This window comes from Plectropomus leopardus, chromosome 1 (assembly GCF_026936395.1).
Source record: "Plectropomus leopardus strain MGB_pleo_1.0 chromosome 1, ASM2693639v1, whole genome shotgun sequence".
Classification (NCBI taxonomy): domain Eukaryota; kingdom Metazoa; phylum Chordata; class Actinopteri; order Perciformes; family Serranidae; genus Plectropomus; species Plectropomus leopardus.
In genome coordinates, this window is record NC_142176.1 from 28,223,515 (window position 1) to 28,237,619 (window position 14,105).

At 41.4% G+C, this 14,105-nt stretch overlaps 1 protein-coding gene across 2 annotated transcripts in view; it reads left to right on the forward strand.

The window, feature by feature from the left end:
• Positions 1-14,105, forward strand: part of spata17 (spermatogenesis associated 17) — a 90,655-nt gene that overhangs the window by 29,574 nt on the left and 46,976 nt on the right. The window contains exon 10 of one of the 2 annotated variants that reach the window (XM_088079236.1): positions 4,841-5,240. The exons of the other annotated variant lie outside the window; for it this stretch is intronic. The gene's annotated coding sequence lies outside the window, so the exon portion shown is untranslated. Of the gene's footprint in view, positions 1-4,840; positions 5,241-14,105 lie in introns of those variants that run through there. 2 annotated transcript variants of the gene reach the window in all.

Consider the following 14,105-nt stretch of genomic DNA (forward strand, 5'->3'; position numbering starts at 1 on the left):
CCTTTACCTATGCTATTAGATGGTTGATATATGTGCATGCCTGTGTGTGTCTTATTGCAGGCTCATATGCTCACTAGCCAGAACAGGGAGCATGAGCGGGGGGCTGGGGTGCCGGTGATATCTGAAAAGGGAAGCAATCACAAACACTTAAACCTGCAAATGGCCTTGATGTCCTGTGCTAAGCAGTCTGTGTTGACTGATGAGCCTGTTAACCCTGGCTGAAACAACTCCAGCACAGGGGATTAGACAGCAATGCTGGTCCTGGCTGTTCCTGGCCCATTTTGCATGGGAATTGTGCATATTTAATCTAAGGTGTGCTGAGGTGCAAAGACAAGCCCCCCTCTTCTCCGTTTCTCATTATAGATGTGTAATAGCACCCCGAGGCTGGGGGCCTTAATTCACCAGCCCCAGCCCCAGTCTTAATCTTATCCTCAGTCTCAGCCCCCACCTTCCCCCAGTGCGTACTCTCAACCCAAATCAGTCCTAGTCCTAGCTCTCTTCCCAAGATTTGTCTTTCCTAGGACTAGCTTACACTGTACCTTAACAAAAAACATACATGTCCTGGAGCAAAGCTTTTTTACCCGTTTAAGTGCACGTTAAGACAGAAAGCAATCCAGCATTAAAACAACGCAAGGGGCTGCACTGGTGGGAGAGAGGCATCGATAAGACAATGAAATATGACCCAGGAAAGCTGGTTATTGCATCTTTCTGTTTAAAGGCTTTTCAGACAACAAAACATTGCACAGAGGTTTATAATACTAACATGTAGGGTTTTACAACTTTGGAAAGTTAGCACTTTATTTTTTGTCACAGTGATCACCTTGTAAACAGTAAAACTGCGCCTTTCACATAATTTACACTACCGTGGACAGCCCCGCACCTTGCCAGATGATGCTAAATTACACTGAAGCAAAAGTTCTTCATGCTTACCCTCTTTTATGAGTTCTAGTGGTCTGTTACACCCAGCAGACTCTCTAGGACAGTGGCTCCCACCTGGTCCAGTCACAGGGTCCAGATTTCTCCCTTGTCATAATTTCGAGGTCCACACATTAGATAAATAACCACCTATTCAATTTTATTTCACTAAATGTAAAACCGGTTGGCTTATAACAATGAAATAAAACATTTTGCAAGAATAAACAGAAATGGCACTTCAAAATAAAAGCTCTGTGTCAGACATCCACTGTACTTTGAAATAAGGTGTTTTTTTTTACACTTGTCCATTCAGAATGGACCCGTGACCCACCAGTTGGGAACCACTGCTCTAGGAGGTAGAGCTGAACCTGAGCAGAGAAGTGTACTCTGCACAAAAATTGACTAAATGTGCTCACAAGAAAAAAATACACAAAGAATATATAATTAAACATGATATTCAAGCTGAAGTGATGAAAAGGGATTAATACTTTTTTTAAAACATATTATTACACTCATTCATGCTGTATATTTCTCCTGCATCCAAGTCTTCTTCCTGTCAACGGCAAAATTGCTTGGGCTTTTTCAGAAACTGACTAATGTTGAAGGGTCGAGATAAAATGCATGCAGGCAAAGATAGTGTTTGGTAGGTAAAACACAGCCTAATATTTAGAGCTGCCTCACTTCTAGTGCTGTGGAAAGAACATGGTAGTGTTTCATAGCTGGTAAGAATTCTATAAATCTTACAAGACATCTCAAGGCACTGAGGTCAGTTCGGACGAGTTGTTATTTTTTCAAGTAATTCTGGTAAAGGCAAAATATTTGAATTGTAGTGATTAGTGCATGAGAGTGTTTTCCTTTTCATTACTTTCATTTATTACTTTTGGTCACTGTATGGACACATTTCAGCTGTAGCTGCTCATTCTGTCAGTAGTTGTGTCCTCGTGTGCACTTGCTGCTGCTTTTTGTTTAAATGGTTTCTTTGTTTCTTCATGTTGCGTTAGTTGGGAATTCTGCATCCGTTCCCTGATTAATGCGATTGAGTGTCAATGACAAGAGCTCTCTGAAGCATCTATCCATCTAATTCCATCTATCACTCCATCTCTCTCTCTGTCCTCTCATCCCTTTCTAATCCAGGCAGCACTTCTCTGCAGGACAGATCAATTAATGTGTCTTCTCGTTTACTTGTTCCTCTTACCCTTATCTTTTCTTTTTCCCCCTCTTCCTTCATATTCCTCTTCAGACGATTTTCTCATGCATCATATTACTACCTTATGAGACAAAAGTATGTAGAGTCGGAGCGTGTGTGTGTGTGTGTGTGTGTGTGCATGTACATAGTTTCAAGAGGGACCCCATGCTGTGTGTGTAATTTCTTGTTTGTACATGGTCCAGAGCAGCTTTGACCACTGCAGAGCAGGGGAGAGATGTTTAGAGAGACAGAGAGGTTGAACAAGACAAAAAAAAGATTGAGAGAAAAGGAAAGAGAGGGGGGGGAGAGGGGAAAAAAACAGGATGATAACAAAAGCAGCTCGGATTTCACAGACGCATATTTCATCAATCATGTGAATAAGTCGTGGTGATTATGCATGGCGGTGGCAGGCCGAGGGGGGGCTGATTACCATACACCATAAAGGCTGCTTTCTTATCTCACACACACTGATTAGTTTCTGTCTGCAGATAGCCTCTCACTCTTCGCTCTTTTTCGCACACACATACACCTACACAGATGCTCATGGGGTGCATCTATCTCTGGCATACACACACAAGAATGGGTGCACATGCAAACACGTGCGTACATACATACACACACACACACACACACACACACACACACACACACACACAGTGATGCTAAAATTACAGGTAAATGGAATTTACCTGCTAAGAGTAGGCCAACTTTAAGAGCCAGATGAGAAGATTCACGGGGCCTCTCATTTCTAACTGGTTTAGAAATACTTCAAAAGAACTACAGTAAAACCATGAGAAATGTTTAAAAAAAAGTATTATGCAGAGCTAGATATGGATTTTGAATGGCACAAATGACAAAGTGTGTTTTTAGAAGAAAACATGCAAGCGGTTTGACAAGACAATAGAGTGTTGCCAAACTGTTTGCTGAGATTTTTGCTTTTTTATCGTTTGTTTTGGGCAAATGGTAAAGCAAAAAGTAGCAGGTTGCTGACTTGGTTAGACAGGGTAAAGTCTCTTCCTACAAACTGAATCAAGAGCCCCTTTTATACTTCCATTTAGCAAATTTCACCAGTTTGCTGCCTTTCTGTTTGAAACGTATAATCAAGGAGGACTGAGTTGTCTAATTTGTCTAATCTAATGCCAACATATATGTTGTCTGCTTTTGCTTTGCTTTACTTTTTATTTGGTGGACTTAGTGTTCACTAAGAAATCTTAACCAAAGTATCATAACTACTATCTTATCCTCAGGCTGATATGTTGTGGTCCTGTTTTGGTACTGGAGGTCATTTTTCTTAAACTGTGGCCTTTACATGATTACATGAACACAAGAGAGAGAAAGCATGGCAAGAGGAGGATGAGGAGGTGAGGCTGGGGCAAAATTAGCCACGTATGAAAGGTCTCGCTTTGTGTCTCAACCAGGGAATTAGAAATTACTCCTTTCTCTTGCGCTCCCCTCTTTCTCTCTTGCTCTGATATATAATGTAAACTCATTTGGTAACCAGGCTCGAGCTGCGTTGCGCTGTCTAAGTGTCTGCATGTGAGAAGTGCGCCTGGGACGCATTAGGGCCTCCTGACAGGGGCCTGGGTGAAATAAGTGAAATTAATGGAGCTCCTTTCATGTCGGACAAGGCCGCGGCACCCCTTTCACGCCGCGTACAGTCACAGAAAAGTCAATACTTTTTTATTACTCCTCGCTTGCCCTACATTCCCCGCTACAAGTGCTCTGCTCGCTAATTGGTTTCAGTTTGCAGAGAAAGAGAGGGAGAAATAGGAGAGAGAAAGAGAGGGAGAGGACTCTATCCCAAAGAACACTGAAGCAAATAAATCAATCTCATATTTTTTCTCCCTGCTGTCTTTTTTCATTGAGTAACATCATGGCAGAGAGAGGGAGAGATGAGAGGGAGAAATAGAGGAGAGAGGGAGAGGGTAAATGGTTGGTTAGAGCACGCCTGGTCCCCAGGGAGCATAATGATATCTGGGAGCCTGTTAATGGAGACGAGTGGTTAAAGTGGTCTGGGGCCCGGGCCAGGTCACCCCTGGGAGCTTCTAACCAGCAACCTCACCTCAGCTGGCTGCCTGTGCTCTGGGCTCAGAGGCACAATGGAGCATCCACCCAAAATATTATTTCAGGAAAATGCTTTGATGGACTTGCAGAAAATGACATTTAGTTCAACAATGTGTGGGTGCAGATGTGAGAGGATGTTGGAATCAGTCTTTAAATGCATTGAAGCCTCTGTAGTGATTGCTTGCATGGCGTTGCGTTTCGCAAGCCTTGATGTCATCTTGTATGTTAAACGACCAGAAATGTTATCAGTAAATGTTGTTATCTTAAGAGTGGGACTGATATATTGGTCAGCTGGTAAAATCAGCAGATCACAGATATATCAATATCGGCGTATATGTTTTTCAATATGCATGGATATAAAAGGTTTTGGTTTTGGTTTTGTGTTTGTTTTTTTTTTTTTGTTTTTACCTAACGGAGATACTGGATTTTTTGTAGCAATTCAAAACGTCAAAGGTACACATTAGGGCAGGTTTTACTGCTCTCTTTACCTTCAAGGTATCGACCGAAATAACTCGGTACCAAATAGTATAAAAAGTTCTCCAGAAAAACAATACCTGCATTCAATCCTTTTTTTACCCAGATCTAGAAAAAATGATAAGACTGGTAAGTCTGGTGAAGTCGAGTGCGGTGTCTTGATCTCCTTACACTCCCTAGTATACTCTCTTTTCATTACAGGTTATTGACTCCAGCAAAGCATCGCCACTAAGGAATCATGTACACTGTACCATTATATGTTCACTTTATATGGTTGGTTCTGTATTAAATTATGTGAATATGTGATGTTATTGATTACTTGTGATGATGATAATGATTTTGAATACCTTGGTGCTTTGTTGGGGTTGACCTGATTGTGTGCACACTCACTTCATCAGTTGCACCTGTGACAGTTATCAGATTGCCTGGCACCTAACATCAGCCTTGGTATATCTGTAAGCTGCCACTTGTTTTTACATGCTGTTACATTAAGTTTCAATTTTAGTTTTTTTAAGGCAAATAAGTTGAACCTATCCCCCCTTTTTGGTCACATATGTCCTTAAATCCAAAGAATACCTGTTTTTGATACTTGCATATATGAAGAAGCACTCCTCAGCCAACATACTTTATCAAGTGTTGGGTTTTTGAAGCATGCCAAGATGCCACCAAAATGTCCAAAAGTATGGCTTTAGACTGTGGTGTCTTGTAGCATTTCACACAACTGAATGCTTCCATTAACATGATATGTATTGAATAAAGTAGAAAAAAATATATCAAATGAAGTACTCTATTGGTATCTGTATCACTTTACGGGTGCTGTTATTGATACTGGTATTTTAAGTTTTTGAACTACACCCAGCCCCAAGATTTGGAATTTCACGACTGTAGAAACTTTATAACCATGTTCCTGCATTTCTGCATATGTGCAGATATGTTTTGTGTGTGTGTGTGTGTGTGTGTGTGTGTGTGTGTGTGTGTGTGTGAGTGTGAGTGTGTGTGTACTGTATGTATATGTGTCGTGTCTGCCAGTATGCTGTTCACTGTTGTGCTAAGCTTAAGTGGCAGTGGGGTTAGCCTCTTTCAGAAACAGCACAGCCACAAATTGATGTGACACTTTGAACCCCCTCTCTCCCTCCCTCCGTCCCCGCCAGCCCACCACCTCCCACACATAAACGCGTGCGCGCACACACACACACACACACACACACACACATATCAGCCTCCAGTTAAAAGGAGGTTCTACCAGTCTCGTTTTCTTTCTGCGTCCCAGCTTTCACAGCTCTGAAGTGTGGGCTAGGGTAGGTTTGGGGGGGTTACAGCATGTGTGTATGTGTGTGCGTGTTAGCGTGTGCGTATGTGTGTGAAGGAGCTGTCACACAGGGCTGGCATCACCATCCAGTTTGCCATCTTTTCCTCAGCTTGACAAGTCCCTGGTCCCTACCCCATGGCTAGCACACACGCACAGACACACACACACTCACACACATTCACACACACTCACATTCCATCCCTCTATCTCTCTCTCACTCCTCTGTCACACACACAAATGATATGTGAACACACCAATCATAAACTAACATGCAGTGTATCAATGCATACAGTGAATACATGCATAAGCACACACCCTCATGCATACAGATGCACATGCAACCACATGCTCCATTTTACACAATGAATGTGTTTCACAAAACATGCAGCATGCTCTGGACACTGTGACAGTAACACATCACATCACATCACATCACATCACATCATTGTTACTGAAAAATGTAGCTGAATTTAGACTGGAATTTGCTTCAACTTTTATGTGCAAGTGTTTCTATTGGTGTGGCATGACAGTGTGCTGGTTCTTTTTGTGTGTGTGTGTGTTTGTGTGTGTGTGTGTGTGTGTGTTGTGAGATCTCCGCAGTCGTTGGCGTCAGATCACGGAGGGGTTCTGTTTGTTACAAGGACAGGCTTGTCCCCGCCCCCAGGCATCGGCATTACGATGATTGTCATGGCGATGGAGTGTGAGTGACAGGCAGGATCACATGTGGTAGCCGGGGAGCAGGAAGCCCGAACCGCCCCAGTCCCTGACATTAGTTTGTCCTTCATCAAAACTTTACACTCGTTTATAACTACTCACTCCCTCTGTTGCAAAATCTCTCTCATTTACTTCTTTTTTTTTACCATCTGTCTCTCTCATGTTCTGATCTCTCTTTCTCTCTTTTATTTCTGTTTCTCCGGCTCTTTCTCTCTCATTTACATTTCATTTAATACTCCTCTCTCTCCCGTCTCCCTCGCTTTCTCTCATTTACTTCAAAATTTTTCACTGGCTGTGTTCATTGCCGAGCTTAAGATATGTTTCAGATTTTTTTCTGCTCTCTAGGTAATCTAAGTGAATGGTTAAAAGGGCAAATTTGAGAACAGGTTGTATCATTACACACATACCCACACACCAGCACAGTACATCCCCCGAGCACCCAGGCTGGTTTTAAAGTGGGCTCAGAAACACAGAAATAACAAAGTGTGCTCCTGTGTGTTTCTGTGTGTGCGTAAGCATTTTTATCCATGTACTATCACCTCTGCAGTTTTTATTCGTCAAAATGTATGCGTTGATGCAAACTTATGCGTGTGTGTGTACACAAATGCATGTGTATGTGTGTGTATTTTGGTGAGAGAGCTCGAGCTTTTTGTGCATCGCAGCAGAAAAGGAGGTCAGGGTTTGCACGGAGACTCGGGCATTCATCATTAGCCTGCTGCCGCTGCCGGTAATGTTGCCCGTTACAACCGTGATTAAGAGCCCCGCTTAGTTCCAGCAGCCGGTGCAGAAGCACAAACTCACACAAGCACACACACTCATGTGTGGTACTGACTATGTCTCCAGTTCTCTGTAGTTTTACAGAAAACTCTCTATTTTACAACATCACCCGGTGGAGCATACATTCATATGCGTGTGTGTGTGTTTGCTGTTTGGGGGGCTGTGCTGTACATAGTCTCTTACTGCGCAGAGGCTTCAGGGCCTGATGAGAAACCTGTCACAGTCATTCATGAAAAGAGCAATTCACTGCTACACACACACACACACACACACACACACACACACACACACACACACACACACACACTGCAGGAAGCTGCTCATGGTCTTGGTGAGTGTATTAGTGAATCATAATAGATGGATGTAGCCCTTCATCCCCATTTATGAAAGCCAGAAAACTATCATGGCAGCCTTGTGTTCTTCAGCCGTTTTCATTGGACGTTACTTTTGCTCAGAAGTATATGACCAAACTCCACTTAAAGCCATTTTTGCCTTGTTGCCCCTAACCAAATGCCATCATATCATACTACAGCACATTGCATCCTGACTGTAAATCTTAATGACCTGTCAGATTGCAGTAATTATTCAGTATGTGTCCAGATACATATCTAGAACCTGAGATGCACAACCCCTGAATAAAAGTAAATAAAACACACAGTCTTCTTTAAGTCCATTCCCTAATTGTCTTGGGGCTGTGACTGGATTGCACGTGAGATATTTCTTAAATGAAAGAAAAATGAAAAAGGACACATTCCACCTTTCAAGTGGGTGACCACTGTTTTGTTTTAACATTTTTTTGACTCATTTGGGAACCTTGGCATTTTAACTAAATAAGGGTGAAACTGCTTTAACACTCCTTATTTTGTCAATTTTATTTTTTTTTTGTCTCCATCCCTCCTCCTTGTGTCCCTCTCTGCCTTGCCTCTCCTCCTTTCTAGCCACTCAAGACAGTGTTTGCGACCTACACTGTCTTTGATAAGTGTGTTCATCTGCACTCCAAGACAGAGGGCATTGTGTGACACACCTCCTCCAATACTGAGAATATTAAGAAAAGTACAAATAAATATTGCTTATTGTATTTATTATTGTATTTATTTATTTATTGTTATTGATTACTGTGGGTGTTGGCCGTGAGGTTGTCCCCTGTCACGGATTCTGTGATATTTATGGACTGGATCTGAAGTTACAGCTGGGGATAAGAGTGTCTGGTATGTGACCCTCAGAGTTGCATCTCTTTCTTTGCAGATGATTTGGTTCTGTAGGCTTCATCAGACCGTGACCTCCAGCATGCACTGGGGTGGTTTGCAGCTGAGTGTGAAGTAGTCGTAATGAGAGTTGTTACCTTAAAGTCGGTGGCCGTGGTTATTTGCGAAAAAACTGTGATGCTGAACAACAATCCAAAACCCAAATCAACAAGGACTAAGCAGCAAGCAGTGAAATGTTCACATTTGATAAGTTGAAACCAGTGAGGTGTTTTTGTTAAAGACAGGTATTTGATTATTGAAATTGTTGCAAATTAATTTTCTGTGAATCAGCTAATTGTTTTATCTCTAAAAGAAAACAGTTTCTTCCACAATGTACCATTTTTTTTTAATATTCTGAAACCTTTTGAAAGACTAATATAAAAGTAGAATCTAAATTATTTAGACCAGCGCTGAACTTTGGAAGTGAAGACTTCACAACACTTCCTCCTGCCAAGCCCTCAGGCAGGACTTTGTCACATAGTTGACTGTTTTGATGATGAAGTATAAAGTGAGTTCACAGTCTCTACTCTCCATCGCTGTTTGACTGGCACAGGACATGCGTTTTTTAAAATTAAATCTATCTAACACAAACTTAGCTGGCTTCATTCTCTTTTCCCCCTGCTCTTACTTTCTTTCTTTCCATCTGCCTCTTCACTCTTCTTTTCTCCCTCTCCGTGTTGCTGGCATTCCCCCGGGCCTGTGCTATAAGGCGTGGAAGAGGAGCAGAGACAGAGCATTTAGTAATGGCTTCTTAATGGGCTTGTCGACAGCCACATTAGAGCGCACAGGCAGCGGGCGAGGCCGGGCAGCGATATGCCAAGCCAGATGCCATGCCAGCTGTGGCACTCCACTCTCTCACTCACACTCTCATTTGTAATCACATTTCTCATACGGATGGACGCCATGTGCGTAAAGGGGAGAAAGCAGACAGACAGGCATGTCCCCTCCCAGTTCCTGTCAGTATATTCTTTTCGTCTGCTCTGTTCTCTGTTCTGTTTGTTTCTATGTGGCTCTGCGGCACTCGGATCTTCTTATTCATGTCTTAGGCAGCAACAGAAAAGGAGTGGTGTGAAAAGACATATATTAATTGTGATCAGTGGTCTGAAATTACTATTTTCCTGCTGGAAAGAGGGTCTTTTCATAAAACTGTCTGTGCAGCAGAAAGAAGCAAATACGTTTAAAACTGGTTAGATGATAAGAGAAAACAGAGGAAAAAGGCTGTGGTATTTGCTTTTGCTCAAGAGGTAGAAAACCTGCAACTACCAGAATGCAATGCACTGTACTGGACCAATAACTGCCCCCACTGATGAGTGATGTAATGCAAGCGTGGCCATTTTGATACAGGAAACAATGTTGTTGCCAGCTGGTAACAAGTCACCTCGAATTACAGTTAAACAGTGACCCAAAATATGTTTTTGGAAACATTTTAGGCAAGAAATAAGCAATGCATTAACAGAATCTTTGCTCTTATTTGATCAGTGCTGCTTACTTTTATCGTTTGATCTCATTGTTTTCAGCCTACTTTTTTACAATACAGCAAACAGTATGGTCCCCACTTCTTGTTGATGATTTCTATATTACAGACAAACTGCGTCATCTAGAGTATTTGAGCTGAGAGAGGAGCAGAGAGATCTGGGTATTGGTTAGATGGAGGGAAGTTTACCATAGTGTATCTGCAAATACTATCCACACTGTTATCATGCAAAGCTGGTTGGAAATCTGCAAACTATCCTTTTAAATTAAAATTTAGGGTAATCTGACCTCAATAATAACTTTGTACTCAACATTTAATTTGTTGAAATCTAGAAAAATATGAATAAAAGAAGTACAATGAAGCAAGAAACACAGGTGGTCCAAGGGACCATACAGGTTTTAAACACACCCACAGGCAAATGGAATCCCAGATCTCAATGTTTATTTTGGTGAATACAATGTTATCATAATGGATAGAATGGTGATGTTGACCAAACAAGCATGATCCTTTTTAAAGGAGGACTCTCAGTCACAACTGGCATCTGTTAAAAATTGTACATACAGGTCCAAAGAGAATCTACCACATAGAAAGATTTACTGCACAATTTTCAGGTCTTACACCTGAACTAGGAAGAGACTTTGATTTAACATCAAAGGGCATTAGGGTTATGAAAAAAGAATAAGGAAATATAAAGGAGAATGGAGGGAAAGGTTGGAAACAACAAAAGTGTCGAAATGAGCAGTAAGGGTACAAGTTTGGCAACTTAATGAATAAGAGAAGACTGCAGGAAGAAAAGAAGGAAAAGTTTGATCAAGTGAGGGATGAAAGGATGTCAAAGAGAGAGAGGAGTGATTAAATGAATAGATGGATGATTGAATCAATTAATGAATGTTAATGTGCTACAATGTAACCAGGGACTGGAATGTCATTGCCAAAGGTCTTATAGGTCTCCAGTAGGGGGAGCCATGTGTCAGTGACTCTAGTCTGTGTCAAAGACCTTCATCAGTACCATAATGTCTGTGTGTGTGTGTGTGTGTGTGTGTGTGTGTGTGTATGTGTGTGTCTGTATGTGTCTGTGCTGGCAAAGATTGAATAGTCAGAAGGTGGTTCTTTGTTTCCTCATCTGATCTGATCTCGTTGCTATCAAACCACATTTTCCTGCGTCAGCGATGATCAAGTGTGATGAGGATGCAAAGAGAATAAGGTTTGTGTGTGTGTGTGTGTGTGTGTGTGTGTGTGTGTGTGTGTGTGTGTGTGTGTGTGTTTATGTATTGGCAGCTGATAGCATTTTAGGAGCTGAGGCCTATATACAGACTGGCGGCCCTCTACACTGTATCGACAGCTGCCAATTGTCACTCCAATGACTGACAGTTCTGTATTGATGGACGGGACCTGCTGACAGAGAGATGGAGGACAAAACAAAAGGAAACAGAACACCGTTGGGGAGAGGGGCAGAGGAGACAGAAAAGAGATGGAGGAAAAAGGCCTGGGGAGTATGCATGCAAGGACCTATGAAAGTTTCTCAAGGTCATGAGTAAGACAGGAAAAGAGAAGTGGGATGTTTCTAACATGATCAGTCCATACCCATCTCTATCACGAGAGTGCATTTTCTTTAGGCATAAAAACATATTCATCTTCCAAGGAAACACTTGTTTCTTCTATGTAATATTTTTTTTTCACTGAATCAGACACATTGAAACCATGGTAACATTAACTGAGAGAAATTCTATAATAATATGAGTGCAGTAAAAGTTTAGGCACTTTTTGGGGTCACAACATTCTTTTTGGCAGACACTGTTATCCAAAGTGATTTACAATAGATCTTTTTTCACAACAGACATTTTGACCTGTAATAGTTTAAAAAAAGCATTGTTCTTATTACTATCATTAACAATGGCTCAATTCTGTTGAAGAGGCCCAGTAAGCTAGGACAGTGAGCAGAGGAGCTAAATGGAATTCAGCCATTGTTAAGTGTATTCTTTTTAAAAAGTGTCTAAAATTACACTCAGCTTTCACTAAATAGTAAGAACTTCCCTTCCCAACTAAGAGTGTGCATTCAGTGCTGCAGTTCAGTTGCTAAAAGTTTTTGTTGTTTTGTTTTTGATATCTGTGGTTTTGTTTTTAATTTTGGAAATTAGATGTTAGGAAGGGTAAGCCTCGCATGTCTAGGTGACTCCTCAGCCTGCCTGGGCAGTGGTGTCTGCTGTCCCAACTTCAGTTGGAGGTTTATTCTGCTATTGTGGGGTCAGGGCAGAAGAGCGTCTTGACACAATGGTTGTACTGGACATGGTTTGACCATGGCTTGGAGGTGTTTAATCACTGCAGTCTGGAACTGGATGCAACCTGCAACAGGGAGCCAGTGTAGTGTAATGACACTAATAAGTTGTGGTTGTACTATATATACTTAACATATTGAATGTAAATCTAAAATGCTTTAAAAACTAACAGGTATTAAACCTAACAGGTATACTGATAGTAATAGGGCCATTCATAGTTTCTGTGTCCATATGGCTGTGAGGATCCATATGACGTACATGTGGTAATTTACTCATGTCTGCAAGGTTCTGCGTGGCCCCCTTTTGCAGACGTCCACCTAGATTGTATATATAGTGAGCTCGCTGACTAAACGTGCTTCAGTCATTTATTCGACACTCCAGTCCAAAATCTGGGGTCATGCCAGCCACAGCCATCACACTGCGGTTAAGGTAGTTTTAAGTTGAATACTTAACAGATGTTCACTCCAGGCCTAGCTGTGTCTTCTTAGTTTCAGTTTTACCTGATTTCTAAGGGCTGATGCAGAACCTCAGATGTTGACTACAGCTGCCCACGGACATTCTGAGTTTTTTGTTTTGGCTTGCTTTTTTTTGTTTACTAATATCAAAAATCTCTAAACTGGAAGGTGTTATTGCTCTTTTAGGAAAGACCTAATAATATTTTTTTTCTGTTTTACATTGTTTTGGCAAAGTAACTTTGGACTGAGATGCAATCTTTGTGTGTCTCCTGATTGACCTTCGCAGCCCAGCTCCAATACACACACACATCACCACCAAAATATGTTAGACACACACATACAGTACACACACTTGTGTCTATAGATGTGTGTGTGTGTGTGTGTGTGTGTATGTGTGTATGTGTGTGCGTGTGTGTTGCCTCACCTCAGGAAACTTGTGGCTAATTCCATTAGTGGGAGGAGAGAGTATGTAAATGAGGGGAGACAGCTGGTGGTGAGGGGAGGTTGATGGAGTGAGCCTGGGGGGCCAAAGACACACACCCACATACACACAGTCATTACGACACTTTTACACATGTGCAGGCATTGTCTTCATAACAATAAAAGGTGACTCATACTTAACTAACTGTACCCGTATGCATAAAAATACAGCAGACAGACAGTAGATTTGAGGTTTTAATGGCAACGTGTGCTCACAGTAAACTTGGTGTCACACCTATATTAACACATGGCATTATTTATTCTTTGTTAGTTAGATATTTGTCAAATACCATACTCTGTAGATGAGAGATGGGGAATGACTATATGTGCACCATTGTAAAGCTGCACTTTGCCCAAATTATTATTCACTTTTTTTCTATTTATTTTGTTTCCACTTAACAGTTCATCAACAGGTGCAGTTCTATCCACCTGTTTTTAATGCAGATTTTTAATATGCACATAAAAAAAATCTAAAAAAGTGGAAATGCCAAAAATGTGGACAGATCAGACGTAGTGTTTCGAAATGTTCAGTTACCACAAATAATAACTAAATAATGAATTACATGGTTGTGTTTGGGTGCTCAAATCACTTGGTTAAAGGCATCATTTCGACCTGCTGCGTAATACAGTGCACACCATACATAGGAATACATAGGTTCTACAGTTGAGAAACTGTAGTACCAAAAGAAAGGGCTGTCTGACGGCAAGGTAAAGCAGTGAAAAGATTAGCATTGTAG